At 45.2% G+C, this 13,385-nt stretch overlaps 1 protein-coding gene across 4 annotated transcripts in view; it reads left to right on the forward strand.

The window, feature by feature from the left end:
• Positions 1 to 2,673: 2,673 nt before the first annotated feature.
• The window catches only part of Heatr5a (HEAT repeat containing 5A), a 106,840-nt gene continuing 96,128 nt past the window's right edge, over positions 2,674 to 13,385 (forward strand). For all 4 annotated transcript variants that reach the window (XM_057782434.1, XM_057782436.1, XM_057782435.1 and 1 more), the window contains exon 1: positions 2,674 to 2,785. The gene's annotated coding sequence lies outside the window, so the exon portion shown is untranslated. The remainder of the gene's footprint in view (positions 2,786 to 13,385) is intronic.

The raw sequence follows: 13,385 nt of genomic DNA on the forward strand, positions 1-13,385 counted from the left end.
TTTTTCCCACTCTCCTTCCTTTCCCCCATCTCCCCTCCACCCTCCCATTGCCCCCACCACCACCATGTTCCCAATTTACTTAGGAGATCTTGTCTTTTTCTCCTTCGTAAGTGGATCCATGTCTGTCTCTTTTAGGATCCTCTTTGGAAATTTTTTTTTTTTTTTTTTTTTTTTTTGGTTTTTTTCGAGACAGGGTTTCTCTGTGGCTTTGGAGCCTGTCCTGGAACTAGCTCTGTAGACCAGGCTGGTCTCGAACTCACAGAGATCCGCCTGCCTCTGCCTCCCGAGTGCTGGGATTAAAGGCGTGCGCCACCACCGCCCGGCCTCTTTGGAAATTTTTACAGTCAGAGAAGGACTGTAAACATGTATATGAGTATATGCATACTGGTGACTCCGTGAGTATGAATATATAAATATTTTCTAACTGCATCCATTGATACAGCCTGGGCAGTAATGCTTCTACTGCAGCAGTAAACAAACCTAATGCTGCAAGATATAATTATCCATTAAAAGGAACCAGGACTTCTCAAGGAACTGCTGTGTTCACCCTGGTGAGCCTGGGCTATCTTAATTATGCCAGAAAGTAAAGGTGTGCCAAGAATATGGAGATATTTCTTAAAGGGCACAGAATCTGGAAGATTGGTAGAGCAGGTGCACAAAGCTGTTGTTATATCTTTTAAAATGTTTAGCTATAGAATGCTGACAAACAACTCAAAACACAAAGACACAGAACTAAGAACAAATGAAATTCCTACTGAGAAAACTTGGGAGAATTTGATCATCAATGGAGATGAAGGGGCTGGAGAGATAGCTCCATGCTGCTTTTGCAGAGGGCCCTGGTTCAGTTTCCACAGAGGGCAGCTCACAACCACCTCTGACGTCAGCTCTCACAGCTCCAACGCTGTCTTCAGGCTTCTGTGGGTACCTGAATGTCCATGGTCCACATAAAAACAAGCACACATATGTACATATGAAAAAAACAAAACCGGAAGGAATGAGCCCTGAGTGAAAGTACATTGCTGACATGACCATGGCCGCGTCAAAGACGCAAGGCCTCGTGCTGACATGACCATGGCCGTGTTAAAGACACAAGGCCTCGGACGCGGGGCAGTGACAAAGCCCTCTGCTGGTTTCAGTGTTCACTAATGATTGACCAATGTGTGAAAAACTAGCAACTGCAGCTAACAATGCTGCCTACAGAGACCTCCTCTAAGACTAGCTGGCCCCTCCCCCTGTGCTGAGGTTCCAAGGGTTGTTGCATAGTTGGTGCCACTGTCAGAATGCTCACATGTTACCCCAACTTCTCTGCACCTGATCTGTCCTTTCTTCATTCTCTCACTGCCCCAGTCAGGGTTCCAGGATCAACCTGTGCAGGATGCAGCACAAAACAAAAAAAAAAGACACTCACCGCTCTTGCAGAGGACCCCAGCTCAGTTCCCAGAACCCACATCAGGGAGCTCCCCACTGCCTGTAACTGCAGTTCTGGGGATCTGATTCCCTCTTTTGGTCTCTGTAGGCACTGCATGTATGTGGTACACATACACACGGGTAGATTTACACACATAAAAATAAATATAAATATAAAAGTAAGTAAATAAATAATGAAAGCATACTATAGTCAACTTAATAAAGTGGAAAATGCTGGATCCAGCATTATAAATATTATGAATTTCTAAACAAGGTTATTTACAGGTACCTTGAAACAAGACTCTTCAAAGACTCTTCCTCTGAAAATACATATTAATTACAGAAAATACATATTAATTAATTCTTTTTCCCAAACTTTATGCTACCATCTAATGAGAAGCAATGAAAACCAAACCCCGACAAATATTACCACACAATCACTTCTGAGAATCCTCAAAGACACCTCGTTTAAGTCTAATCATGAATAAATATTAGACAAAGTCCCAGTGGAGGCCTTTCTCTAAAAACAATGGGCTAATACTTTTCAAAAGTGTCAAGGTTGTAAAAGTCAAAGAGAGGCAAAGGAAGTACCCCAGCCTGAAGGCAGCTAAAGATATGAATTGCAGTTTCTAGAACACTTATTTGGGAAATGAAGACCTTTACTATAAAGAACACTGTTGAGACAACCAGCAACACGGATGTATCACTTAAAGAGTTTTATGACTATGTAGAAGGTGCCCGGGGACAGTGTGACATAATGTTAGCAACTTAAATCTCAAAACTGTTCAGGGGAATAATGCTTTCATTCTATGTTTGCAACCTTTTTGTAAGCTTGTTTCAGAACAAACAAAAAATTACACTCAAATTCCTGATTGTAAGCGGGAGCCACTCATTCCGTGCGCGATCTTCATACAAACATTTTACACTTTAGTTCCCATCGAGGTTCTTTAGGGTCCGTTCCCCGTGTAAGATTCCATCTCCTCCTACAGCTCCGACCCTGCCTGAAGTTTTCCAGCCTCATGTAGTGTCTTTGCCTTCGAAGCCCCAAAGCCGCAACCACAGATTCTGGCTGGTGACAAAAACAAAAATAGTCGTGGCCGGAACCTCGGGACAGCAAGACGGCTGCCACCCAAGACGTGACCGGCTTAGGGGGCCCCCATCGCGCTCTCGGCAATGGAGTAGTCATGCCTGCCACAACGTGCACTCTCTGGCTCGGCGGGCGGCTGGGAGGCCTGGGCGCGGGAGGGGCCGGGCGCTCCCAATGGCCGCTCCCGCCGCGCTGTCAGCCCCGCCCGCCTGCTCGGCCCCGCAGTCGCCTGCGCCGAGCCGGGTGCCGCTGTGCTGTCGCGGAGCCGGGAACGTGGCAGAGCCGGGATAGGTGTGAGCTCAGGGCATCCCTGCAGGCGAGCCGGGGGGCGCGGAGAGGCGGCTGGGCCCGGCGCGCTGAGGGGCTGGGCCGGGGGCGGCGGGAGCCGGGTGGCGCGGGAGCCCGGTGGGCGCGGGGCGGAGGCTGAGGACCTGGCCGGGGTGGGTGCGAGGCGGGGTCCACGGGGTCCCGGCAGCAGCCACAGCCCGGACCCCGGGGCTGACTGCGGCGTGGTCGGGTTCCCCCTCCGCACAACAGGTAGGCGGGGACGGCATCTGCGGGGCCGGGACGCGGCAGGGGAAAAGTCGGGGAGCAGGGCTGGTCGCCTGCCCCGCGGCCGGGGGACCCGCCCTGCAGTGCCCTGTGGGGCCCCCAGCAGCAGGGCGTGGATGTCGCCTTAGGTTGCCAGAAGTTTCCTGGTCTTCAGAGGAAGGACGGAAAGCCTGCGCTGGGGGCGTTTGCGTTTTCCCAGGACACGTTTGTTTGTAGTTTTATTTATTTTCTTACTTTACCTCCCTACACGCCAGCAAGATACCATTTCAAGTGATTGTGAATCCTTAGGAACTTCGTAAAGGTGCTTGTACTTGTTAACCATGACGTGTAACTCTGGCAAGTTAATTCATTTGAACGGTCATGTCAGATAAATCAGAAGGCTTGTGGTCCTTCAGGTTGTGGGTGTTTTATATGCATGCTAGGCGCCCTTAAGGAACTTAGAGCCTAGAGATGGCGAGGAATTTAAGGAAGTGAAAAGGGCCCTATACAGTTAGGGACTTTGCAAAAAAAAAAAAAAATACTGTGAGATTCACTTCGAACTGTGTTTGAGGATGAGGTTTGATTTACTATTTATTTGTTTTTCTATTTTATTTGAGATATCATCTCAAACCTGGCGCTGGCTCCAGAATTATAGGAATGTAACACACCAAGGCAGAGAGTGAGATTTTAGATAAGCACCAAAACTGAGATTTGCCTTGTTTTAGTACCTTTGACTTTTTTTTCCTTAGCAAGAAAAGCCAGGAGTAGTATCGCACACCTGTAGTTCTAGAGTTACGGTAGGAACAGAGAGAGTTCCCAGCCAACCTGAGCTTATGCAGACCGATCCACTCTGGCTTAGGCTAAGTAGTGGAAACTCAGGTTCAAAAAATGAAATCAAGGAGGCAGTTTAATGTAATCCTAGGAGGCGGAGAACACTGATGGTTTGATTTGGTGTGCCCTGTAATGCAGTTCTTTTACATAGATAGCTGTAGGTTAGGAATGAACTCCTGACTTTAACCTTTGGTCCTGTTTATGGATCCTAGATTAGATCGCGTTTACTTGTTCTTTGTTTTAGTGTTTGACTTTAGTAACAGAAAGATTCAGAATTCCAAAATAACTCTGTGTGTGTCAGGGTGGGGAGTAGGTGTGTAATATGCACATATATGTGCAGGCACTTGCACCCATGAATATATGTTGAGGTCAGAAGACAGGTGCCCTACTCTCTTTCTCTTTTTCGAGAAACACCGCTGCTCCCTAACTGGGGAGATAAGGTGGTGGCCTGCCAGCCTCAGCAGGCTTCCTCTCTGCCTGCTACAGTGATGAGTTAGAGGCTGCTGCCCTCATCCTCTTTTTTTTTTTTTTTTTCGAGACAGGGTTTCTCTGTGGTTTTGGAGCCTGTCCTGGAACTAGCCCTTGTAGACCAGGCTGGTCTCAAACTCACAGAGATCCACCTGCCTTTGCCTCCCGAGTGCTAGTGGAGCTAGCTCTTGTAGACCAGGCTGGCTTCAAACTCACAGAGATCCGCTTGCCTCTGCCTCCCGAGTGCTGGGATTAAAGGCCTGAGCCACCACTGCCCAGCTCTGCCCATCCTCTTTTTATGTGGGTTTAAAATCAGACCCTCGTTCTTACTCAGCCAGCCTTCTTACCTGTTCAACCATCTCCCTAGAATCCCAAAGTACTTCTAAAATTTTTAATTATTATCTAAAATTAACCTCATCAATTTAAACTAATGAATATACTGTCTATGGGGAAAATTAAGGTTCTTTGTCTTTGCCTGCACATTTTCATCTTCTCTCCCTTCCCTCCTTGCAGCTTAATGCTCAAAAGGGCATCTGCTAATGACCTTGATTAGCCTTTCTTATGACTAAAATAAGGAATTTACTTCTGGACGTTCTAAATTCTTGATAACCTGTTTAATGACGTTTAGTCTTGTGTGATAAATTACTATTCCCACAAATCATTGAAGAATTTGAGTGACTTTTCACTGAGACCATAAAAAAACGCAAAAGAAAGCCAGAACTCCCTTGTGAAGCTCCTCTGAATTCTAGGTCCCGGCTGGTGCTAGGAGGGTGTGGCTTTCTCCTGTGGGTGCCTGGTTTATGAGTAATTCATTTCAGTGGCTTTGTTCTCTTGGGAGTGAAGAAAAGGGGGATACTTTTATGGTTTGTCAGCTGGTTTTCAGTTTTAATTTAGATTGGGTCTGGTTTTTGTTTGTTTTTTAATTTAACCACCAAATCCTTCCCCCCCCTCCAGTATCAGGGCTTGAGCCTCAACCCTCGCTTTTTATTATAAAAGTCATGATGTCTATCATAAGTTAGTGTTGCTACTTACTTTTCCTTTAAACATGGCTGATTACAATGTTGGATTACTAGATTGGTTAGACTATTGTTGAAGTGTAAATGTAGACCTGAAATCGAAGGTGATTCTATAGCAAGAATCAAATGGGGTTGCTTCTTGGCCTTCTGGCTAAGATCAAGTGTAGAACAGAATGGACTGTTAGAACTCTGAATAAACACTCAGCAGATTGAGATTGGATATGTCTCCAGAATTGGTTTGTTGTTTGTTTGTTTGTTTGTTTGTTTAAAGCACCTGTACAGGTTCAAAAATCTCTCAACTTAATTCCAAAGTCCAAAAGGCTGTGAAATGTTTTCTGTTAGTCTCATCTGTTAGCGTGGTTTGAACTGATTAAGATGCTATTTGTAGTCATTATGTATCTCATTGTATGAGGAACATATATCTAGAAATAATAGTTTGATCTCAGAGAGCTTCCCATATCAATGTGGAGATTTGATGCAGTAGACTGTGTTTTTACTCTGTAAGATGGGTGGGCCATGACAGAAGCTGCCGGAAGGCAGAAAAACAAGGAGTTATTCCAAGGAGCTGTCATTGCAAAGCAAGGCGTCTCGCTGGACGCCTGGCAGGGAGTAAGAAGCTCTGTCTGCCAAGAAAACCCTCAGGAAGGTGCGGCTCCAAGAGGCCAGACTGTGCAGAGCTCTATGCTGGGTATTCTGAGCAAGTTGTGTTATAGATTACACTGTGGAACCAGGATGGAGAGCCCTGGAGCTGTGGAACCAGAAGGCTGCGCTGGAAGGCTGGACCACGGTGTGCGCAAGGGCAAATCTGCATGTTAACTAGAGTGAGAGCCATAAACGGGGGAAGGGAAGAGTAGTCTTACATAAACCACATCTACTAGGGGAACACGAAAGTTCTAGGTGACGGATTGTGCAAGCAGCAAGTACAAGGATAGACTTTGAAAAGTGAGTAAGAGTTCCTGTCCTGGCCGGGCGGTGGTGGCGCACGCCTTTAATCCCAGCACTCGGGAGGCAGAGGCAGGCGGATCTCTGTGAGTTCGAGACCAGCCTGGTCTACAAGAGCTAGTTCCAGGACAGGCTCCAAAACCACAGAGAAACCCTGTCTCGAAAAAAACCAAAAAAAAAAAAAAAAAAAAAAAGAGTTCCTGTCCTGGCTTGTGAATTCTGCTATGCTTGGGGTTGGTGGCATCTCGTGTACTTTACAGTGCCTCGTTTCTGTGCTTTTAAAGATGCCCTATTGAATAGTGTTCCATTTCTTCTATCACTGTTAGCTGCCTGCCCAGGATTATTCCTCGTCTCAGGGGATTTGCCCTTTCACATTTAATGTAGTGCACTATTCCACTCTAGCTAAAATAGAGGTAACTGGATTATTAATCATGTCAGAATGCAATGAATAGGCTTTGAGGGATTTATGTCAAACTTATGAGTTCTCAAACAATGAATTGCTGTTTAGACCTCTTTGATTTTATACTTTATGGTACTGGAGTTTTGACTAGGTAGCAAGCGGCTGGACATTGTGACTGAGAGGAGTGTTGGGGAGAGGCTGACAAGTAACGCTTCCTTTACCTTAAAATGCACCTTGGGGTTCTTGAATGTCCCGTCAAAACGAGACGGGAGAGTGTGGTATGTGATACCGAGATGGTTTTTAAGGAAATAGAAAGATATGGAAGCTGCACTAATACTTTAGGTACTTACAGACCTTCTGTCTGGGTTGAGAAGGATATGGAAGCTAATTGAAAAACCTAGCACTTTAATGGAAAGCTCCAAAGTACTGGAGACAAGGCGGAGTGAAGAGAAGAGAAAGAACAGCAGGTTGTAACGTTTATTAGATGTGTCAGCACCTGTGTAGTCATTGCCATTAACAGCAGCCATTAGCAACAGTGTGGAGTGATAAAGGAAACTGGACATAGACGTCACTTTGTTGACATAAATAATATTTTAGCCTTGAGCAGGTTTTCTCCCTCTCTTCTGCCTTGAGAAGTTCTTTCTTTTCTTCCTTCCTTCCTTTGCTAGTGATCAAATCCAGGGTCCCATGCCTGCTATGTAACTGTTTTACCACGGAGGCACACCCAGCCTATAGACAGACTTCTTGATCCATTATCTTTGTCTATACTAATAATATTTACACTTGGTGCCACAGGTCTGTAAGTACTGACTGCTTTGGTGAGCTAAAGAGAGTGAGCTGCTTAGCTTTGTCAACTTGATGCAAACGAGACTCGCCTCAAGTGAAGAATTGTTCTAATTACTGGTTGATGTAGGTGGGCACATGGACGGTGGGCAATGCTATCCCTAGACCTGTGGGCCTAGGTTGTATAAGAAAGGTGGCTGAGCAAGCCAGTATAGTGTCCCTCCAGGCTCTGCTCCAGGTCTCCCTTCCCTTGATGGCAGCCAGCGATGGACGGATGAAGCAAATAAACTTTCTTTTCTCCAAGTTGGTTTTGGTCACTTGTTTGTTGGTTGAAAATCAAGACAGATTTTCACTGTGTAGCCCTGGCCATCCTAGAACTCACTCTGTAGACCATACTGATTTCGAACTCACAGAGATTCTCCTGCCTCTGCCTCCTAAGTGCTGGGATTAAAGGCGTGCGCCACCACCACCCGGCATTGGCCAGTGTTTCATCACAGCAACAGAAAGTAAACTAGGGCAGAGGTTGGTGCCGGAGGGTGGGGTGCTGCTGTCAGGGACCTGGCCATGTGGGCTGTGTTTGCAGGATTTTGGAAGTTTGGGTTGGAGAAGCCATTCAGTGCTCAGAATCAGTGAGCTGTCATGGGAATTTAGAAGAAGAGAATGCTGGGAGGAGTGCAGAGGCGGAGGCTGACTTGTGAAATTTCAGAGGGAAGTTGGAAAGTGTCTAAGACAATGAAGGCCATTTGAATTAAGAATCAATTGTGATGTATTTGAATTAAGAATCTATGGAAATAACACCTTTGATTTTCAGAGACAATAAATGCTAACTAACTCAGGCTGAAAAAGCAACTGATCAACAGGAAACCAGTATTATTGAGGTGAAATTTTCTGGGGAGTATTTCCTTAGGGTCAGAACATAGAGGCTGTGGTTCAGAGCAGTTCAAGGCTGCATCTCCAACTGGCAGCTGAACCCAGTGACGTGTAAGTGTCTCCTCAGTAGTACTGGTTTGGGAGGCATGAAAGCATGGATTGGAGGGGATATGGACAGAAGCTGAGGTTTGGCACCATGTAGCAGGTCAGAGTCCCTGAAGAGAGGCTAGGAGGTCATTGGTGAAGGTACAGTCTCTGTTGCATGTTAGCGATGCCAGTGCCATGGGGTGAGCCCTGAGAACATGGGCAGGTGTGGAGGGAGACAGGCTGTGTGTGTTGCAGGTGGCAGAGCAGCAGAATTGGAAGTAAGGGAGAGAGACGGCTGGCTCTGGTCACTCTGTCCAGACAGAAGCCCTAAAGTGTACAGGGAAGTGTTCTGGGTTGGGGAAAGGTTGAGCAATAGAAACCAACATTAAGAACATAATAACAAGAAACAGAAACTGTGTATCTGCCAGGCATCATGGTGCATGTGTTTATTCCCAACACTCTCACAGCAGAGGAAGATGGATCTTTGTGAGTTCGAGGCCAGCCTGGTCTATATAGTGAGTTCAGAAAAGCCAGGGTTATACAAAGAAACCCTATCTTGGGAAAGAAAAACAAAACAAAACATACCTGCATATCTATTTTTTTTTGAGGCTTTGCTAACCAAAACTTTACATTCACTATGCCATTTAATCCTAACATTGAAATTTAACTAAGCACTACCAATGAAAACTGAACTGAACCTAGGACCCCCTGCACATACTAGACAAACACCCTACCAATGAGCTATGTGCCCTCTTTTTACTTTGAGGCAGTCTCTTGAATGCTAAGGCTAGCCTCGAACTCTAGTCTGAATAGGTTTTGGGTTTGTGATCCTCCCTACCCTAGTTTCCTCTCCGTTGCTATGGTAATATACTGAACAAAACCAGCTTAGGAGGAAACCCAGGTTTACTTGACTCCATCCTCCCATCACAGCCCACCTTTAAGCCAAGGCAGGTGCTCCAGTAAGGAACCTGCAGTCAGGAACTGAAGCAGACACCACAGAGGAACGCTGCTTACTGGCTTGCTCGGCTATTATACAGCTGAGGCCGCCTGCCCTGGGAGAGCATTGCCTGCAGTGGGTTGGGCTCACCTACATCAAGTAGCAGTCAGGATAACTCTTTAGTTAGGCTCCCTACTCAGGTGAGTCCAGTTTCTGTCCACTTGACAAAACTAACAGCACAACTGACCACTTATCAACCTGACACACAAACACTTCAATATTCAGCCGTAACCATTCCTTTCTTGTTTGTCCCTAAGGCTTCATGTTAATTTCACGTACGTGTATACGTACACACACACACAGTCCAACCTTAAAAGCCCCCAGTCTTTAAATTTTTCAATGCTTTAAAAGTCCAAGTTCTCTTTAAAAGTCTAACATCTCTGCTGGAGACTTGTCTCTGAGGTTAGGAGCGCTGACAGCTCTTCCAGAGGACCCGGGTTCAATTCCTAGCACCTTCGTGGCAGCTCACAGTTGTCTGTAACTCCAGTTCCAGGGCTTCTGACAGCCTCACACAGACAACATGCAGATAAAACACCAATGAAAATAAAAACAAATTACACATAAGGATCCGCCATCTCCACTGGGTGTTAATCCTAGCACCTGGGAGGCAGAGGCAGACAACTCTCTCTGGGAAGCCTACATTGAGAGTGGTTTCTCCTCTTCCTCTTTTTTTTTTTTTTTTTTTTTTGGATTTACTATGTGTATGAGTGTTTTGCTTGTGTGTGTGTATGTATGTATCACCTGTATGTCTGGTACTCGCAGAAGACATCAGATTTCTTGGAACTCAAGGTCTGGATCACATATGGCTGTTAGCACCATGTGAGTACTGGGAACGGAATCCAGGTCCTTTGCGTGAACAACTGATGCGTTAAGGACTCTTAGCAGCTGAGCCTTCTCTCCAGTCCTGCCTGTGGTGCTTTGCATGAGAAATGTTCCCCCACAGTCTCCGGCATTCAAACACTTACTCCTGGTGGTGTGGCCTTGATAGAAGAAGTACAACACTGGCATGGGCTTTTGAAATTCAGTTTGTGCTACTTTGTCTTAGGGTTTCTGTGAATGTGAAGAGACCCCATGACCATGGCAGCTCTTATAATGGGAAACATTGAATTGGGGTGGCTGTTGACAGCTCAGAGGTTCAGTCCTGACCACAGCAAGACATGGCGGTATGCAGGCAGACATGGTGCTGGAGAGGCAGCCGCTATACGTTGATATCGGCAATACATTGGGAAACCAAGGGAAGAAAGTAAATTCAGCGCCCACCTTTGGCCCTTTCTCACTTCCTTCCAATTCTCTGTCCATGTGGGAACATTTCTTTCCTGGACCACCCTGTGTCCTATACTGTGGGCTGTGTCCACCTGGTTCTTGGGGCATTGTGCATGTGCATGTCCCCTGGCCTTGTATTGTGAAATGGTGAGAAAAAAATTCTCCCAAGTTTGAGGAAAATCTTGAAATCTCTGTCAGCAAGTGAATTTTTACTACATATGTTTTTTTTTTTTCATTTATAGTAAAATAAGGTCTTTTGCTTTGGGAGTGTGGCAAGAAAACATAGACCTATTTGGTTATATTGGTGAATATTCAGAATTCCAGGAATCAAAATTTAAATTTATGATAACAAACCATTTGCAATTTGGAAAGGATATAAACATGCAGTTACTTAAAATAGAAGTAACAGGATTTGGGGAGATGGATTAGCAGTTAAGAGTGTATACTGCTCTTGCCCAGGACCCACTTCAGGTGACTCATAACCATCTTTAATCCCGGCTCCAGGGAATCTAATGTGAGCACCTAGAGTCAATGCTATATACACTTCACACGCATGCATAGCTAAAAATAATTTTAAAATTTAACATTAAAAATAATTAAAACTTAGAAATTGGAAGCAATTTCAGATAGCTGAAGGTGAAGTCAGTTGGTAAAGTGCTTGCCTAGGGTGCTGGAGACCCTGGTTCAAACCTTGGCACCTAGTAAACAGGCATGGTGATACAAATCTGTGGTAGGTATGATGGCTCTCAAGTTGTTTCTGCTAAGACGTCTGTAAAATAATTGCCCTTCTGCTAACATCACCATTCCTTGACTGCAGAACGGAAACAATCAACAGCTTCTGAAGGGATCTAACACATACAGTTTATTTCTCACTCGGGATTTTGAGACAAGGTCTTTCGTAGCCCAGGTTGGCCTCGGATTCTATGAAGCCAAGTGTAACATTGAACTCCTCATCCTCCGTCTCTTATCTCCCAAGCATTGGAATTATTGGGGTACCCTTCCACACCCAGTTCCATCTGCTTTATAGCAGCTGCCTTGAGTGTCCTCAGATCATCCACCTCTGTAAGCACTCCTTAGAAACCTCTCAGAAGCTGACTGAGGCCTTAGGAGATGGGGCAGAAGGATCAGGAGTTCAAGGCAACCCCATCTCAAAACAAACACAAATAAGAACTTGTGTGTCTGGGTGATAGCCCTTAGCCAGTTTGCACAGTGCTTATGATAAACTTCTGCCTCGTGGCTTTTAAGGTCTCTTCTATTGGCATTCTTGTGCTTTTCCCCATTGAGGCACAGTTACCCAGTACCTCAAGATATGCACAGTCAACCAGAAAGCCCCTCATTTTTCTCCACCACCTAATGAATGCCTCATGTGCCTTGTCACCAATGGGATCAGAGGTTAGAAGGCTTGACTTCTGGCTATGCTGTAGGTGATTACTGTTGATTTGGGGGTTTGCTTCAGTTTGAAAAGCTTAGATTTGTAAAAATGGTTTATATAGAGTTAATGTATGTTCAGACTTACTTTTAACAAAGCCAGAGAAGCTGAAGGCAGCGGCTGGGCTGAAGCTGCCTCGGTGCCCTTTGAGTAGAGAGAATAAAAGGGACGCGTTTGAAATGTAATCCAAGTGTCATACAAGACTAGGGGGGGTGGTTGATCCTGTACTGGGTCCATTCCCTGATAGGTGACTTACATTTTCTGAATGACTCTTCCCATTCTCTGCGGGAAACACTGGCAGACCACCCCAGTACCTTATCTAGTGTCTGATGGTCTCCTGGTTGTCATTATCTTCTTTCCTTTAAAATAGTTTTAAGAAACCAAAACCAGCTAAAGAGATTATGTGTGCATTTAGGAAAGCTACCGAATTTTCCACTTCCGTTTTCTCATTTGTAAGGGAAGGCAGTGAAAATGACTACTCCAAGGACTAGGAAACTGACGTGGTGCTTAAGAGCACACACTGTTCTTGCAGAGGACCCAAGTTCAGTTCTCAGCTCCCATGAAACTTAAAGTAGATTAAACAAGGGGTGGGAGACATGGGGTGGCGATTAAAAGTGTGCTCTGCTCTTGCAGAGGGCCCTACTTTGGTTCCCAGCACCCACTCAGACTGCTACAGCCAACCATAACCCCGGCTCTGGGGGTCCAACGTCTCTGACCTCCAGAGGCATTCATGTGTACACATAGACTTAGACAAATAATAATAAATTTCTGGAAAAAATAGTGACCTCATCAACATTTTTGAGGTTTATTCAAGAAAATAAATGTTACACGCTTAAAAGTATTACGTAGCCATCTTAGGAAGTGATCAGATTATATATTAGCAGCTGTTATAATTGCTGCTGGTGTTAGAGCTGGAACAGCAGGGTTTTTTGTTTGTTTGTTTGTTTGTTTGTTTGTTTTTTCGAGACAGGGTTTCTCTGTAGCTTTGGTGCCTGTCCTGGAACTAGCTCTTGTAGACCAGGCCAGCCTCGAACTCACAGAGATCCTCCTGCCTCTGCCTCTGGAACAGCAGTTTTATAAAGTCATTTTTTTTTTCAAACGAACTGTTCTTTGAAAAATAGATCCCAACTAGGTGCTGCATGGCTCTTGTCCAAACTGCTCAAGAGGAGAAAGTAAGAGGATTCCAAGTTTAAGGTTACTTTGACTAGCATATAGCAAGACTTCATCTAAAGGAAGCATATGTCTAAAAATATTGCTATATGTGTTCACTGTCA

Source organism: Chionomys nivalis, chromosome 10 (assembly GCF_950005125.1).
Source record: "Chionomys nivalis chromosome 10, mChiNiv1.1, whole genome shotgun sequence".
NCBI classification, from domain to species: domain Eukaryota; kingdom Metazoa; phylum Chordata; class Mammalia; order Rodentia; family Cricetidae; genus Chionomys; species Chionomys nivalis.